Raw genomic sequence first — 16,188 nt, forward strand, 5'->3', positions numbered from 1 at the left:
TATTCTGGAGAAAGTTCCATGTGCACTTGAGAAGAATGTGTATTCAGTTGCATTTGGATGTAAAGTTCTGTAGATATCTGTGAAATCCATCTGGTCCAGTGTATCATTTAAAGCTCTTTTTTTCTTTGGAGATGTTGTGCTTCAAAGACCTATCGAGTGTAGAAAGCGCTAGATTGAAGTCACCAAGTATAAGTGTATTATTATCTAAGTATGTCTTAACTTTGGTTATTAATTGATTGATATATATAAGGCAGCTCCCACATTCAGGGTATATATATTGATGATTGTTAGGTCCTCTTTTGGATAGATCCTTTAAGTATGATATAGCTGACAAGATATTTTAAAAGATTTTTCTTTTTCGCATGGCTCTGTGGTCCCAGGTTGGCAAACTGGAAGCTGATATTTGGAGTCTGGGAGGAAGTTTTGTTTAAGACTTCTGTCTGTTAAGTTAAAATAAAACCACATACCCAGAGAGAAAGAAGATCATCTGGAGGCCTTTTTTTTTTTTAAATGTTTGTATATATTACCAATGATCACAATAAGTCTAGATATCATCTGTCACCGCACAGTTACAATTTTTTTTTCTTTTGATGAGAACTTACAACATCTCTCTTAGCAACTTTCAAATATGCTCTACTGGGACGCCTGGGTAGCTCAGTCGTTTAGCATCTGCCTTCAGCCCAGGGCATGATCCCGGAGTCCTGGGGTAGAGTCTCATGTTGGGCTCCCTGCATGGTGCCTGCCTCTCCCACTGCCCACGTCTCCGCCTCTCTCTCTCTGTGTCTCTCATGAACAAACAAACAAAATCTTAAAAAAACAAAGCAAATATGCTCTACTGTGTTGTTAACTGTAGTTCATCATATTATATATTGTCTCCATGATTTATTTTATAACTGGCTTAAAAAGTTGTTTTGGGTTTTTTGTTTTTGTTTTTTTTTTTACAGATTTATTTATTTTAGAGAATGCACTAGTGGCGGGGGGGGGGGGCAGACCCCCTGCTGAGCAGGGTTTTTTTTTTTCCCAACAAGGGGCTCTATCCCAGGACCCTGAGCTCATGACCTGAGCTGAACCCAGGAGTTGGACAATTAGCTCAGAGTGATGTTCCTGTTTAAATGGCCCTTTGATCCTTGGAGCGTCAGAGCGGGAGAGAAGAGGTGGAGGGTCAGAGATAGTAAAATTTGGAATATGAATTAGATTTAGATGTAAAATATTTACAAATTTGGTCATTACCGTGGGGGTTTTAGTTTCCATAATAAAGGTCCTAAAAGCAGCAAGGAAGAATAATCAAAAGTTGGCTTTGGTAACATCTAGATGACCTTCCTGCCATTGATCCTTTTTCTTCCCATTTTAGTCCATTGCTAGCTGGGCTAACCTTTAAATGCCTTCCTTTATTGTTATATAACTGTACAGGCAAATGCAAAGATTTTCAAATTTGACCTTGTTTAGTTTTTCCAAATGTATTTTACTACTACCTAGTCTAAACCCTTATGCCAGCCTGGGAAATCTTTGTCAAGCAAATAGTTGAAATAGTGAGACTAGTTGAATTCTCATTGGGAGGATAGGACTATAGAGAAATGAACTTTAGGGGCACCTGGCTGGCTCAGTTGGTTGGGTGACCAATTCTTGATTCAGGCTCAAGTCACAATCTTGGGGTCCTGAGATCAAGTCCCGCATTGGGCTTGAGCTCAGCTTGGAGTCTATTTGTCTGGAGGCCTTTTAGGGAAGGATTTGCTGAAATGTTCCAAAGACTCACAGCTGTAAATCCTGAACATAGGGGTCTGTTGCTTCCCATTGTAGTTGGGGGATCTCCCTGACATCAATAAGCAAACTGAGGGTAGTGCAGTTGCTTGCATGGCTGGGGCAGCCCCTTGATGTCACTCAGGCTGTAACACACCTCTTTGGGGAACTAAAAACCACTCTCCTTATCTGACAAGTCTTTGCAAAACCAGAAATACAGCTCTAGAAACAATTCAGGAACCACCTGCCTTTATGATTCCCGAATGTCCTCTATTCATCTCAAGAAGCCTGCAGACACTGTAAAAGATCAGGACTTTGGAAGCAGAACTGTCCTGCTCTGAAGGAAAAATTAAAATAATCATTACCCTAGAGTTCTGATAATAGGCAAACACACCCCAAACTCCTAGGAGGAAACTTCCTTTCTGTCTTCTGTCCCTTGAGATGATAGTCTTACCTTGTCCTTGAAACAGAGACACCCCAGGAGGTTATCCAAACGCTGCCTACAGAACCCCAGAGACTCAAAGGGAAAGAGGGGAAGGGAGCTGTTTAAAAAACATAAAAAACAGTGAAAGGGAATAAAGGTGTAAGGAGAAAAAATGAGTGGAAATATCAGAAAGGGAGACAGAACATGAAAGACTCCTAACTCTGGGAAACGAACAGGGGTGGTGGAAGGGGAGGTGGGCGGGGGGTGGGGGTGAATGGGTGATGGGCACTGAGGGGGGCACTTGACGGGATGAACACTGGGTGTTATTCTAAATGTTGGCAAATTGAACACCAATAAAAAATAAATTTATAAAAAAAATAAAACACAAACCGTTATAAACATTCTTTTGCCCCAAACCAAGTCCACAGCTGCCCTGAGATTACTTGTCCAGGGCAAATATAAACCTTGGCAGTCTCTCCCGCAGGTGTTAGTGTAAAGTATTGGCAATCTGCCCTCCGAGCCCACAATCCCAACATCTGCCAGAAACACCTGTTCCCTTATCAACTAGTGAGTTTACATGATCCTACCTACTTCATGGTTAAAATTTTAAGTTGAAAACCATAAGATCTGTTTGTATATGTGTGTGCATTTATGTACGTCTGTGTATGCGTGTTACAAACATGTGATGGATCTCTACTTCTGGAGAGTGGTGCCAAAGTCAGTTTATAAGCCGCTCTGGTTAATGGGCCGAAAAGCAAACAAGCGTTGATAGAGATGAAGTACACTCTCAAAAATATACAAACTAAGCCATGTATTTTTCAACTTCATGCGATCCAGGATCATCATTGGTAATTACAAGCCAGCTTAAGTTTTATTGCTTTCACTTAAAAAGGCATTTCTTTAGAGTTGACGGCATTAAATATGATACTTTTACTCTACCTCGGTTTACTAAATACGCTCATGTTATTTCTTTTACAGAATTTAGATAATGGGGAGCTGCTGAATATCTTGTAAGGTTGTCATGGCTAATCCAACCATAATGCTTAAGAGCAAGTGGATGCAAATAAGACAAGGCTTTATAAATGAGCTTTTCAACACTTATTACACTTTATGGTACATCTACTTAAAAATAGCTTCCAAGTCCTTTTTGGCAGTCAGAAACCTTACAGTGATACTGAGATAAGTTGAATGATGGGTGTTCACTGAAAATCCAGATCATTTCTAAATATGAGAAACCACAGGGCAACCCCAGGTGGCTCAGCAGTTTAGCGCCGCCTTCAGCCTAGGGCGTGATCCTGGAAACCCGGGATCGAGTCCCATGTTGAGCTCCCTGCATGGAGCCTGCTTCTCCCTCTGCTTGTGTCTTTGCCTCTCTCCTTCTCTGTGTCTCTCATGAATAAATAAGTAAAATCTTTTTTTTTTTTTTAAAGAGAAACCACAGAGATGTGAATTACTGAACATAGATTTGTCTACTTCTGGCTTCTCTTTACAGAAGGATGAAGGCTATTTGGGTCTCGTAGTAAACATGTTTGGTGCCACATGGGAAAGCTGATATGAGGAGAATACATGTCTACTAACTATGAAACAGGGATGCCTGGGCGGCTCAGCGGTTGAGCATCTGCCTTCGGCTCAGGGCATGACCCTGGGGTCCTGGGATCGTGTCCCACATTGGGCTCCCTATGGGGACCCTGCTTCTCCCTCTGCCTATGTCTCTGCTTCATTCTGTGTCTCTCATGAATAAATACATAAAATTTTTTTTTTTAATGTCAGAAAAGGACAAAGAGAATGAGCAATTTAAAAAAATGTGAGCCCAGAATAGTGGCCTGGGAATATCACAGAGGAAAAAACAAACAAAACCCCAACACAAGACACCTTCTGGAATGGAGAGTGGTGCTCCTGCCCCGCATTCTGACTGGGTCTCTCAGTTAAGCTGGGGTCTGGGGGGGTTGATTGTGAAAACAAGACAGCAGGCCTCAGGTGGAGTCCCTTATGCCCAGCCCCAGGTCACCAAACTGAGACTTAAAGATAGGCCACACAGGTCCCTCTCCAGAGGAAGATGTCCTTGTAATGTCCTGCTTTCTGCCCCAGGATGACTTCCTAGTTCCCACCCCATTGTCCTCTGAGTCCTTGATCTTCTAGGGCTCTCTGCTAGACTGGATACCCCCCAGTTCCAATCAGTGTTTTCTCAAGTAAATTCTATTTTCTTTTTCCTAAGATTTTATTTATTTATTCATGAGAGACATGGAGAGAGGCAGAGACACCGGCACAGGGAGAAGCAGGCTCCCCATGGGGAGCCCGATGTGGGACTCAATCCTAGGACCCCAGGATCACGCCTGGAGCCACCCAGGTGTCCCTGCTCAAGTAAATTCTTAACATTTTCAGTAGGCCTCAATTTACCTTTTAACAGAGGACAAATAGAAAACAGAACACACGTGTGTCAATTCACAAAACTTGAGATTTTATGAGAATGATTTTTCCATACGTTATATATTTATACATTTGAGATTTTGGTAGATGTGGTCTGGATCAGGGAAGGGAAAGCTGTGGAGGGATGGGCAGGAGGGGTAGGAAAGGGAGATGGGGGCATGGGAGGGGACCTGGGGGTGCGGGGTCGGGAGGATGGGTGGTGGATGGGTGGGGGGGTCTAGGAGGGGAGGGCGGAGGGTGGGAGGGTCATAAGGGAGATTGGGTGGGGGAGGCCAGGATGGTGCAGGGAGGGGTCTGGGCACGCCCCAGCTTCCCCCACAAGACCTCCCTGAGGACCCCAGGCCCGCACAGCTCAGTCCTAGGTCCCCCCTTACCTCCTGGACAGCCACATAGCCCATGTCACCCACTGCCTGGGAATCACGAGAGGATCCAAAGATGGGGTGAAAACATTACGGAGCAAAGGTGAATAACATACAAACAATTCGAAGCTCAGAAACCAAACTGGGTGGGGGGAGGGGGTGCAGCAAAGGCAATGGCATCAAGGGAAGATTCGGAAAGCACCAGAAGGCGCCTTGGCCAATCCAGGAGGAGGAAGTTTGCATTCATCGATGGAGATGGGCTGTTCCAATGAATCTCCTGCTCCGGAGAGGGGTGGGGGGCTCCCGGGACTGCATGAACTGGGGGGGCCGTGAGGGGGTCCTCTGCTCCCCACCTCTGCGCCTCCTGCCCCACCTGCACACCTGCCCCCAACCTCTGCGCCTCCTGCCCCGCCTGCACTTCTGAGGCCTGTGCCGGGTAGCCCTGCAAGCCCACACCTCTGCACCCCTGCATCGCCGCCCAGAGGGTCCCTGTCCCCCCAGGGGCCCCCAGCATGTGCCGCACCCATGGGTGGCCAGCTGGAGAGGGTCACCCGGGTTGGAACTCTCTTCTGAGAGCTACTGGTGGCACCAATTAAGTGACTTGTATGGTTTTCCCAACGATCTTGGCTCTTCTTTCATCGTCTTGGGAGAGATGGAGCTTCTCAGACACATTTGGGAGTGGGTGCCGATGGAGGTTCAGGATTGGAATTCTGGATGCTAGGTCAGCCTGGACTGGGCACCGGGCTGCCACCAGGTAGCCCTCAGAGGCTCGGGTCGTGTCCTGCATCCATGGTCAGCCCTCTGCTGGAATACCCAGTAAATTCTCATACCGAACAGAACCTTCTGTCACTTCTCCGCAGTGGGAACGGTCTCCCCAAGTGGCTTTTCAGGGGCACTGGGAACATAGGGGCCCGGTTGCTGTCGGCTACTGCCTTGGTTGCCTTCGGGTCCCTGCTGCCATGCCACCTGTATGGGTCCAGCAGGTACCTGCCCACATCCTGTGCCCCCTCCGGGCCTGGACTGCCCGCCCACCTGTAGAACCCCCATGGTTTCTTCCCCCTTAGGCAGGCAGGCTTTCCTTTTCGTTGGTTGCTTGGCCACTGTTCCCACCCGTGATTCTAACACCACCAGCAGCTCTAGCTTTCCTGGTACCTCTTCACGGAAAACTCCAGTTCTTTCCCAAGGACACCAATGCTCTGTTGATTCCAACTTGCCTCTGTCTGCAGGTTGATACTCATTTTCTTTCAATGGCTTGTTTCTTCCCCCAACCAGTCACTGTCTTTACAGGTAAGAGGTTTTAATGCCTTTTGCAACTTCCTCCGATCACACAAAGGGGCTGCATTCTGCTGCCACAGCCAGAAAGGTAGAAAAACCTGTCCTCTGGCCTCCCTGCCACCTCGTGTTCAGAGCCTGCTCACACCCCCCTCCTGTGTGAGCCCTGCCTATCTCCATGGCCCTTGGACATCCGCCCAAAATCCTGAGCTGAAAAAAAAAAAAAAAAATCCTGACCTGGCAGCCAGTTGTGGTCTCTGCTGACTCTTGCCGGGCCTCTCCTTGCTGCTTGAACATACAGGGGTCTTACTACTGTCACTCAGGTGTGCCCAGGTCAGCAGAGGCAGAGGAAGGTGCCCAAGGCACATGTAGGGCCACACAGTGGAGCAGCTCTGGGCCCAGGAGGCAGAGGGCTGGGGAAGTGTAGGCAAGGCCTTCCCTGTGGTTTCTACCAGGATGGTGAAAGCAGGCAGAGCTGGCCAGCTGGCGGGTGGCCAGCTTGGTATGTCAGGGGCTCTGGGGAGCACGGCTGCCCCACCGTCCAGCACCTGTCTGCGGCGACGCGGGCCGAGGTGGCAGCCGGTGAGCATGTGGGCTCTGCGTGGGTGAGTGTGCAGGCCGAAGGCATGGTCCTGGATTTAGGTTTCCAGTCTGGAGGACTGGCCAGCCCCACCCAGCAGTCCTTGCAGATGTCAGGGCACCAGGCTGCGGGCACTAGGGGCGCTGTGATTCCTGGTACCTGCGGTGTTCTTCCTTCCAGGGCTCCCTGTCCTCCTTCTCCTGCAATGGGGGCTACTTCTGGGGGTTTCCAGGGTCTAGTCCACCCTGGGTGTCCCTCTTCTCTTCACGTTTGTCCAGGAGTCCTTGTGCTCTGGGAACGTGACCCAGGAGGTCAAGCCTGTGCTGGACGGTGGTGGTAAGAGATGGGTGGTCTGGGGCATGCAGCCCAGGGCCTGGTTCTTGAGGAACAGATCAGAACTGGAGGCCTGTGCTCGTGACCCACCGCTCCTCGGGTCTCCCGGTCTACAGCTGAGCTGTCCACCTGCGTGTCCCTCAGGTGTGCTGTCTCTGGAGATATAACTGTTATCCACATGGGTCAGCATGTTATCCTTGGAGTAAGAATCCCCCTTTCCCAAATGGAGCTGGGAAGGAAGTATGTTGGTATTCTTGCCCGCCATCAGGGCTGGAGTGTGACAGCAGCTGATTCTGTTCCCCCCAAATCCCCCCGCCCACCCCCAGGACCTTGGAGTGACTATGCTTGGTAAGTGGATCCTGAAACATGTGATGAAGGTAAAACGAGCTCACTATGGTAGGTCCTAACCTACAGGACTGGTGTCCTTATGAGATCAGGATGCAGACGCGCATAGGGATGGCAGGTGAGGACACTGGGAGCAGAGGGCCATCTACATGTCGAGGGAGGGAGGCTTCGAGAGGAATGAGCCCTGCCCATGCCCAGAGCGCAGACTCCCAGCCGCCGGGAACCGGAGACAATAAATGTCTGTTTTGACCTACACAGGCCATTGTATTTGTGCGTGAGACAAAATTTTAGGAGTTTTAGAAGAAATTTGGCAGGTGGATCTGAGTCTGGAGGAGGAGCGAGGTCCAAGGCAGCACCTTTTGGGTTCAGTCCATATGCTTGTCAGCATGCAGGTTACAGCAGTGACGTGCCCCGAGAGGCACGGGAGCTCTGCGCCCCTACCCCCTAGCCTAGCCCTTGTGTCTCCTCCATCTGGCTGTCCCCGAGTCACACTTTTTAAAATAATAAACCAGGAAGCTAGCAAGTGAAATATTTCCCTGAGCTCTGTGAACCACTCCAGCAAATGACTGGAGCCCGAGGAGGGGGCCGTGGGAGCCTCTGCCCATTGGTCAGAAGCACTTGTGACACTTGGACTTGCCATTTGGAATGGGGATGGCCTTGGGGGACTAGCCCCGAACCTGTGGAGTCCATATAGACAGCGTCAGAATTGAGTGTGCGGTAGGAGCTCCAGCTGGTGTTGCAGCCTTGCTTGAAGCCAGGGAAGCCACACATTCTCAGAAGCGTGTGTCACTGTCATGTGAGACTCAGGGGGACCCGGGAGGAAGCACTGTCCCAGGCTATCCTCTCTCCTCCATCCACATAGCCTTGCCAATCCTGACATCATACAGTTTCTCTATTTTTGTTGGTCTTATCAAGGTACAAGCTGGTCTCTCATTGTCGCATAAATCTGCATTTCTCTGGTGACTTCAGTACCGGAGCAAGCATGACCATCTGCACCCACTTCCTTTAGAGTATCCTAGTCTGCAAACCAAAGTCCTGCCCTTGGCTTATTTTTTCGCTCTTGTTCCCATTTTGTTGATTTGCAAGAGTTTCTGGCATTCTCTCCATGTTAATCCCTTCTCGAGGATTTGGCCTGAGATTTGCCTTTCATCTGTCTCCAGTTTGTCAACTTTGTCAAAGTATCCTCAATGGGACAGACTTTTATTATTCTTTCTCACTGAGGTATATTCGACAGAAACACTGTCGGTCTCGGTGTACAACATCGTGCTTCAGTGTTTGGATAGACTGCGAAATGATGACCACGGGATGTCTGGCTAACATGCATCTGCCCATATGGTGACAGATTTTATCTTCTTGTGATGAGAACTTTGAAAATCTATTCTCTTAGCAACTTTCAGATACTCAATATAGAATCACTAAGAGGATGAATGTCCTTAATTCTCCTGTCATTTGTTCCAGTTTTTGCCTTCATTCTGTGCTTTCCGAGTTTGTTGAAGTTATTCTGTGCCTCTGGGTAACAAGCATACCGTCCTACATTTTTGTCTGTGAATTTCATGGTATTTGGTCCTGCGACCGGTGACTGCTTCATCTTGAGTTATATCCACTTAGGACAGGACCTTTACATCACTAAGTTTTCTCTGTATCTCAGTACTGACTTCTTCCTTGTTAAAAAAAAAAAAAAATCACAATTAATGCAGAACTTCATTCCTCCTCCATTAGGTGAATATAATCATAGATTTAAAGAGTTTGCATTGTAATGCGTTGCTTTATTTTTTCTGCTTAATGATTTCTGCATTTATATCTATTTTTCTCTTCATGTTTACTTCAGTGTACTCTTCCTTCAAGACTGAGTTGGATGGTATGTTCAGTGTCCACAACAAATTACCACAAAGCAGGTGCCTTGAAGTAGCACATGTTGACTGTCATGGTTCTGGAGGCCTGCAGTCTGAGATCAGGGTGGTGCTGCAGGTTCCCTGTGCATATTCTGTGCCTCTTGTAGCGTCTCCTGGCTGCCATCACAGCAAGCTCTGTCTCCACCATCACGTGGCCTCCCCACCCCACCCCCTGGTGTTTGGTCCAAGTTCCCCTCTTAAAAGGACACCAGTTATTGGCTTAGGGCCACATGAGTCCAGTAGGACACCATCTTAACCTGGTTGTGTCTACCAAGAACTTCTTTCCAAGTGAGGTCACAATGACAGGTTCCAGGGGTAGGACTTCTACATTTCAGGTTATCTTTTTGTTGGATACAACAAACCCATAACAAATGGGTAGTTCCTCCCTCTGCCCCATGTATGAGTTTAAAGAAACATTTCCTTTTAAGTAAAGCTCATCTGGGTCCCACATGTTAACATGCAGTAACTTCAGTATAAATTACTTCTAGGTGCTTCCAGTATCTCTCACTCTCTACCATTTTTTTTTAAAAAAGATCTTATCTATTTATTTGATAGAGAGCGAGAGGGCACAAGCAGGGGGAGCAGCAGAGGGAGAGGGAGAAGCAGGGTCCTGCTAAGAGGGAGCCTGATGGAGGACTCAGACCTGAGCTGAAGGCAGATGCTCCACTCACAGAGCCACCAAGGCTCTCCTTCTCCCATGTTTTTATCTTAAGCTCTGGCAACAAAGAATTTAAGGTAAAACTTGGTTAAAAAAATATCAAAGAAGGACATCACATTCTAGCACAATGAACACTATAATCTTCAGCACAGAGGCACCTCATTCCATCATGAAATATACCAGCTGCTCAAAATTTGGTGGAATGGGTAAATCCAAATCCACATTGTTGCAGATTTGAACACCTGTTGCTCAGACACTAATATATCAGATACAAAGCAAGCTTAGAAATCCAAGGGCTGAATGATATAGCAAAGGGCCTCTAGCTTTTAGAACTGCAGCTAGCAAGCAGGGAACTCACTTCATTTGTGCACATGGGGAGTTTTACCATCTGTTTAGTCATGTGAAACAGCTTGTTAAATTCCCAGATACCATGTTCTGCGTCCCTACTGTGGTGAAGTTACAGTCACCAACCAAAGGTTAGTGGCAAATTCTATATACTTGGACACTAGATAATATATGGCTAGATAATATTTCAGTTAAAAACAAAATCATATTGGAGTTAAAAAATATTTAGATTCCAGGGCACTTGGGTGGCTGAGTCAGCTAAACACCTGCATTGGGCTTAGGTCGTGATCCCAGCGGGGAGCCTGCTTCTCCCTCCCCCTCTGCCTGCTGCTCCCCTGCTTGTGCTGTCAAATAAATAAATAATCTTTTAAAAATATTTAGATTCTAATAAAAAGAAATACTACTTATAGGACGTGATTGGGCTTACCTGAGCTTATCAGTGAATGCAACTTTATTTATTTATTTATTTATTATTTTTTTGAATGCAACTTTAAACACACACAGGAAATGAGTTTTCAAGTGGATGCTTCTGAAAACTTAAGAGAATTCTGCAGCAGGACTCCCACAGATAATACCATGATTGCAATTTACATTGGTTACCTACGCACCTTTTTCTTTTATCAGTACTTGCAATTTGTTTGATTGCTAATAAATTCCTATCCTCATTTTTTCCCTCTTTGATCCCAGTGTGGGGCAATAATTATTCTTGAAGTAGAAAGATCCAAAGGGAAATAAGGCGATATTTATTTAAGGTAGTCTTCCACTTTTGTGGAGGCCATCACCTGGATGGCCTTGATTTTCAGTGTCTCTTCTGAACCCAGAGAAACATTCTGCTTGGGATGAGCACTGGGTGTTATACGTTGCCAAACTGAAATTAAATAAAAAAAAACATTAAATTTTATGTACACTTAAAAAAAGAAACATTTTGCTTACTTGATTATCAGTTTATTATAAAAGAATATAACTCAGGAGCAGCCAGAAGATTTTACCCACTTACTGAGGGCACTTGAGATGCCCTGTGGAAGTAGAGAGGACATGGAGGTAATATACCAAGCAGCAAAACCACAGGAATAAACAGCTGTCCACTCGCAGGATTGGTGGTTCATTGGCAGTTATAGAGCTCTTCTGAAGAGCACATAATCTGAGTACTGACAGCCCGGTGACACAGACTACAAGGACCAGAGGAAGGGGCTCCATATCCAACAGACAATTATGTCCTAGTGGCCACTTTGGGTTCCATCCCTGGGATGGTGAAGCCATGTGAGGGAGCTAGGAGGGGCTCAGGGTTCTCATCACTCCAGGGCCCGCGATGGAGAAGGGGCGGCGGGGTCCCTTCTGCCCCAAAGGAGGTTCCCTCCTCATGTCCCATCTCTTTGCACAGGGGGCAGAGAGTGGATGGCTTCTCCCCTTGGGGATGTGCGTTTCTCCAGCATCTGGGTCTCCCAAAGTGTAAGTGGCTTCCAGTGGGGGACTTTCCCCAAAGGACCTGGGCCAGGGAGGCCAGTGGCCAGGCTGTAGGGCTGCTGGCCTGTGTCTGTCCTCCCATTGCTCCTATCTCTCCAGCCCTTTCCTCCTCCAAATCCCTGCTAGAAGGCACGGAAGAGGCTACCTCTAGATGAGGCAGGGGAGCTTCTGAAGTTGCCTTCTGACGTGTGGGGTGGATTGTGTGAGGAATGGTTGGCCATTCCAAGCCGGCCAGCCTCACATTCTGGGTTCAAACTGGTATGGGCACTTAGCACTTCCTGGGAGCCTTCCTCGGGTTTTGTTTCATGCCGTCCAGTAGGGTGATGGAATTGTGACCTCTTGCCCATCTAGAGGCAAGAGACAGTAACAATCCTTTGGGGCGAGAGGTGTCCCTGCTGAACCCTGAAAGTTGCCCTGAAGAGCCTGGGACCCAGAGATGTCTCTATGGAACCCTCCACTATAGTTTCTGATCAGACAAGCAACCCTAACCTGTAAACCTCTTTGGCCTGGCAAGCCTCCCCAAGATGGACCCCAGTCCACTGATGTGTATCCTTGGAAGAGGGGGAACCCTATTTCCTGTTCTAAGATAGCACCTAGTTTGGCAAACCACCGCTTCTTTCTCCTTCCCAAACTCCCCCCCAGGCCAATGATTAGGTCTCCCCACCAATGCCTGAAGGGGCAATGGAGGCAATCCCTTTGTCCTCAGGCAAAATACAGAATCAAATATAAGTGATCAGAGATTTCAGACTTGAAAATTATGGTGTCTCCATGCACAGGGTTTGGGAAGATGCATAGGAGGCGCCTCAAGGGACACGGCAGCTAGACTACCTGGACATGAGAAGTCGGCTTGCAGGGGATGTCACCCTCAGAACAGTGCAGACCCCTAGGGAAGGGCTGAAGGCTTCTTCTTGGGAAGCTGCACAGGACCTCCCCAGGCTCCCAAAGCCAAGGTCTATTACAAAGGGTAAGTGGGGGGAAGAGAGGGGTTGGGTGAGCGTGAGAGGGAGAGAGAGGGAGGGAGGGAGACAGAGAGCCCACCACAAGCTCCGGATCCACAGGGCCTCTTGCCAGAGAATGCAGGGATTCCGATGCCCACCCAAGGACCCGGACTGAGAGCCCAACAGGGGACTTCAAGGAGACCCGCTGAAGACCTGACTGGGCAGGAGCACACAGCCTGCCCAGCGGCCGCGGGGGAGCCCAGGGCTGCGGCAGAGGGGCGCTCGGTGCGGGAACCCCCAATCCCGAGGACCCGGGCCCCACCGACCACAGGCCAGCGGACGTCCCCTGTCGCCCTCGGGAGAACTCGGAGCCACCGTCTTAGGAAAGCAGGCGTTTCGTAGCAGTCGTAGGTCCACTCCCGCGCTGTTCCAGCCCCGCCGCTGTCGCCCCAGCGCCGCCCGCGCCGCTCCCTCCGCTGCGCCATTCTCGCCCTTTCCGGGCCGCGGGAAGCCGCTCGGTAAACGGATTCTAAGGAGGCCGCGGAGCTGCGGGGCAGTGGTCCGGGGAGAGCGCGGGCGCGGCCCCAGGGCTCTCCAGTCTCGGGCCGCTGGAAACTCCCCCTCGCCTCGGGCTCGCGTCTACCGCGCCCCGCCCCGCCCCGCCCTGCCCCGCCCCGCCCCGCCGCGGCCCGCAGCTCCCCTCCGTGCGCCCCGCGCCCCCGCAGCCTGCTGCACCAAGGAGGTATCCTGACAGTGAAAAATTAATTTCCGATTCCTTTTCCGCAGGCCTACTGTGGGGTTTGCCCCGAGTCAGATTTTTGTTTTAAAGTAAATTGTCCCCCAGACGTGAGGTGGACCTCAGGACCGCGGGGCGGCGCTCCTCCAGCAGCCTGCCGCCTCGGGGCAGCCCCGCCAGCCGAGCGGACAGGGCCTCTCCCGGGCTCCGGACGGTCTGGGCTCCGGACGGTCTGGGCTCTGGACAGGCCAGCTCACAAACAGATGCCTTTACTTCTGTTCTCATGGTCTATTTTTGTTGTTGCTTAAAAAACGAACTACTTTGGCACAGTCTTATGGACAATGCTGTTTTTTTTTCATCACTGCCAATTTAATCCCAACACATTTCATGTTAATCCATTGAGAACATGACCTCAAGAGAATGGAAGGTGGTTCAGAACCCAGCCAGCTGAATTGGGACCTCTGCCCTTTGGTGGGGAGGTGTGGGGGGGGGGGGGAATCCAAGACCCCCCCAAGCCCAGCAACTGTCCTGCTGTCCTGGGGGTGTTTATGGAATGTCATTCTGAGCAATACTTCAGATCATCACTCTGCTTCTGCCTCTGACCTGGAAGTGGGAGTCTTCCATATTCTGGATGGTTCTAGAGGAAGATGAGGGAGAGCCCACAGAGCTGCTTTGCCCTGTCATACAGCAACCCTGAATCTCTCACCTGGAGGGTGCAGAGGGAGGGGGACAAATACCAGGTGATACCTTTGAGCCTGTCTTGGGGAGTCAGGATCCCATACAACACAATTTGAATTCTGCTACTACGATTGTTAAATTTTAGAGCATGCAGTTGATGTCACAGAATTGCTTGATGGCAAAAAGCCCACGTTGGAATTTGGAGCAGATCTAGGGGCTATGAAGCAACATTTGCTACTCCTTATTTCCAGAAGTCTCTCATGCACACATTCTCTTTCTCTTTTTCATGTATCAGTTTCAGAGGTAGAATTCTGAGATGCATCAGTTGCAAATAATACCCAGTGCTCATCACATCCTGTACTCTCCTTAATGCCTGTCACCCAGGTACCCCATCACTCACCCATCTCCCCTCCAGCGACCCTCAGTTTGTTTCCCAAAGTTAAGAGTCTCTTATGGTTTGTCTCTCAATTTTCATCTGATTTTATTTTTCCTTCCCTTCTCCTATGTTCATCTGTTTTCTTTCTTAAATTCCACATGAGTGAAATCATGGTATTTGTCTTTCTCTGACTTATTTCACTTAACATAATACACTATAGTTTCACCCAAGTCATTGCAAATGACAGGATTTCATTCTTTTTGATGGCTGAGTAATACCCCACTGTGTATATAGACCACATCTTCTTTATCCAGTCATCTGTTGATGGACATCTGGGCTCTTTCCATTGTTTGGCTGTTGTGGACATTGCTGCTATAAACATTGGGATGCAACTCATGCACACATTTTCGGATGGATGACTACTACAACTTGTTCATTCTCTATTACTGGAAATTTGAGGTTTTTGGTTTTTTCCCCAAATAGTGATGTGACAAACATTTCTCAAAACCAAACCAAGCCAAATCAGGAAAGGTTTTATTTCCATTTGGGTTTATTTTAATAGATCATATTTTGGAAAAAGAAATTGCAAAGGTTATTAAAATTCTGAAGGTCCTGACTACATATTGCTACCTTGTCTCCCAGAAGCAATATTTGCAAAATCCAGGTTTTTTTTTTTTGGGGGGGGTGTCTGCTAACTTAATGGTGAAGAAAAATCTTATTTTATGTTCCTATTTCTTAACCTGGCCAGAGTGTATTTTTCCCCCACATCTATGATCTGAACAAAAGGTTCATAACAGCTGTGATTTGGTTTCAAAAAGGAAAGAAAACATATAGAAACCTAATAGAAGATTGCTCGCTTTGGCAGCACATATAGAAACCTAATAGAAGAGGAAAGGAAGCTACACATAGACGAAGGTGATAGTAGGCAACAAATGCGAATAAGACAGAACTACATCAAGTCAGGTACCAGAACATCCAACCTCACTAGCTGAGGAAGCCCGCTGGAGACAGCCAGGCTGGAGTCCACACTGAGAGCCCTGGGTGGCGTGTCCTCCCCTGAGGTAAGACTTCTAACTGACCGTCTCCAAAGGGCTGTGTTTATAGGGCAAATGTCGGGGTCTGAAGCTAGGCATCTGTTCCCCTAGGAAGAGCGAGCTGCATTTTCACTGCAATATGTACTATATTTTCAAGGATCCTGGGCTAGGTGTGTCTGCCTACCCTCCTGGAACCCATCCTGGAGGGCCAGCCCTGCCTGCAGCAGGACAGGATGCAAGACAAGATTTGAGGCTCTATGTGTCCAGACCAGAAGGGCCGGTGCCGACCTGGAGGCCAGATGACATATTTTAAATAACCAGTCTCTCAAGATCATGCACACAGCCTGAGTCTCACAAACCACATCTTAGCCTGCCTGTGCATGTGCAGGTGCAGGTGGTCAGTCCCGCTGAGCAGATCACAGAAACCTCTATCCATACACAACAATCTATTCAGTAATTGTTTTTTTCTGTGAACTGACACATCCTATGGGGGGGGAGGGGCTATTTCTCAATTATATTTTTTCTGTACCAAATTTTATGAACTTTTGTATGTTTGTAGTTCAAACTTTGCAAGTTTGGCTTTTGACCAT

At 48.2% G+C, this 16,188-nt stretch overlaps 1 protein-coding gene and 1 long non-coding RNA gene across 2 annotated transcripts in view; one reads left to right on the forward strand and one right to left on the reverse strand.

Annotated features, from left to right (window-relative positions):
- LOC140609336 (histone H2B type 3-B) overlaps positions 1-13,370 on the forward strand; it is a 31,686-nt gene extending 18,316 nt beyond the window's left edge. The window contains exons 3-5 of the mRNA XM_072784712.1: positions 11,754-11,821; positions 12,613-12,800; positions 12,895-13,370. The gene's annotated coding sequence lies outside the window, so the exon portion shown is untranslated. The remainder of the gene's footprint in view (positions 1-11,753; positions 11,822-12,612; positions 12,801-12,894) is intronic.
- LOC140609338 (uncharacterized) lies at positions 10,880-13,384 on the reverse strand. Its single transcript, XR_012011225.1, has 3 exons — positions 13,101-13,384; positions 12,665-12,788; positions 10,880-11,240 (listed from the first exon to the last, which is right to left on the reverse strand). It is a non-coding gene; the product is annotated as an uncharacterized lncRNA (long non-coding RNA).
- Between the last annotated feature and the right edge of the window lie 2,804 nt (positions 13,385-16,188).

The sequence above is a fragment of the Canis lupus genome, chromosome 18 (genome assembly GCF_048164855.1).
Source record: "Canis lupus baileyi chromosome 18, mCanLup2.hap1, whole genome shotgun sequence".
NCBI lineage: Eukaryota > Metazoa > Chordata > Mammalia > Carnivora > Canidae > Canis > Canis lupus.